The sequence below is a fragment of the Phodopus roborovskii genome, unplaced genomic scaffold (genome assembly GCF_943737965.1).
Source record: "Phodopus roborovskii unplaced genomic scaffold, PHOROB, whole genome shotgun sequence".
In the NCBI taxonomy this organism is placed as follows: domain Eukaryota; kingdom Metazoa; phylum Chordata; class Mammalia; order Rodentia; family Cricetidae; genus Phodopus; species Phodopus roborovskii.
This window is the reverse complement of record NW_026125052.1, coordinates 12,909,207-12,910,662: the sequence shown is the minus strand read 5'-3', so window position 1 is coordinate 12,910,662 and position 1,456 is coordinate 12,909,207.

The window sequence follows — 1,456 nt, the reverse complement described above, 5'->3', positions numbered from 1 at the left end:
TGTCTGTGCATCACCTTCATGTCTAGTGTCCACAGGAGCCAGAAGAGGGCATCTGATCTCCTGGAACTGGAATTACAGATGGTCTGAAGCCACCACGTGGGTGCTGAAAATCAAATTGGGTCCTCTGGAAGAGCAACCAATGCTTTTAACTACTGAGCCATTTACTCATCCCTACTTACTTATATTTTGAGACAGAATGTATTACTGGTTGGCCTGGAACTCTCTATGTAGACCAAACTGTCCTCAAACTCAAAGGCTTCTACATCACTAGAGCTGGGATTAGAGGTGCGTACCACCATCCCTGCCTTGTAGGCTATGTCCTAATATGTCATGGAAAAACAGAATTGTAGAGTTACAAGAACTTTCTTATAGCTTGCATTCCACAGAAGGACATTGGAGCCTATGAATTTATGCTATTATTTTGTGCATTTTTTTCTGGCACAAAGGTCCCTCTCTCTCTCTCTCTCTCTCTCTCTCTCTCTCTCTCTCTCTCTCTCTCTCTCTCTTTCTCTCTCTCTCTCTCTTTCTTTCTTCTATTGCCAGGTTCTCAAAGGGTTTTATGATGAGACTAGCCTGCTCTGCTCTACGCAAGCTGAATGGTAAAATACATGCTTGGCATGCACAAGGTCCTGTGTCCCTTCCTCATAGGGAATAAAGGAATACTCAAATACACACTCTAAATCATGAATTCAGTGTGTGTTCATTTTGGGTTTGGTTTTGTTTTTTTCCAGAATAAGGCTGGGAATCAAAGTTAATTTTGGGACCTGAGTTATGACTTCTCCTTTTAGAAATAAGTAAAAGAAAATATACTATTTCAGGGTATATCATAAGTAGGAAAGCCATTGGTAAATTAACATGGGCTTAGAAATTCATATATAACTTTTTTTCTTTTCTTTCTTTTTTGGTTTTAGTTATCTTCAGACAGGGTTTCTCTGTGTAGCTTTGGAGCTTGTCCTGGAACTCGCTCCATAGACCAGGCTGATCTCAAACTCACAGAGATCTGCCTGCCTCTGCCTCCCAAGTGCTGGGATCAAAAGCATGTGCCACCACTGCCCTCTACATTTTTTTTTTTCTTTTTAAGACAAGGTCTTGCTGTGAGGCCCAGGCTGGCCTACAACTTGCTATATAGCCCAGGCTGATCTTAAACGTACCAACCTCTTGCCTCTTCCTCCTAAGTGCTGGGTTTATAGGAGTATTAGTTTATGGGATGACTATTTACTATGAAACAGATACTTCTGTAAGAACTGAGGGTACAAGGATGAAATGGACATATTTCTGACCAAAGTTAGCTAGCATTTGACAGTAAAAAAGTCACACACACACACACACACACACACACACACACACACTGACAAAGGATGGTAAGAGCTAAGACAATAGCAATCACAAGTACAGCAGGGCCGTCCTTTGGAGGCATGCAGGTGGGGCCATGTTTGAGTTTGAAAAGATGAAATTC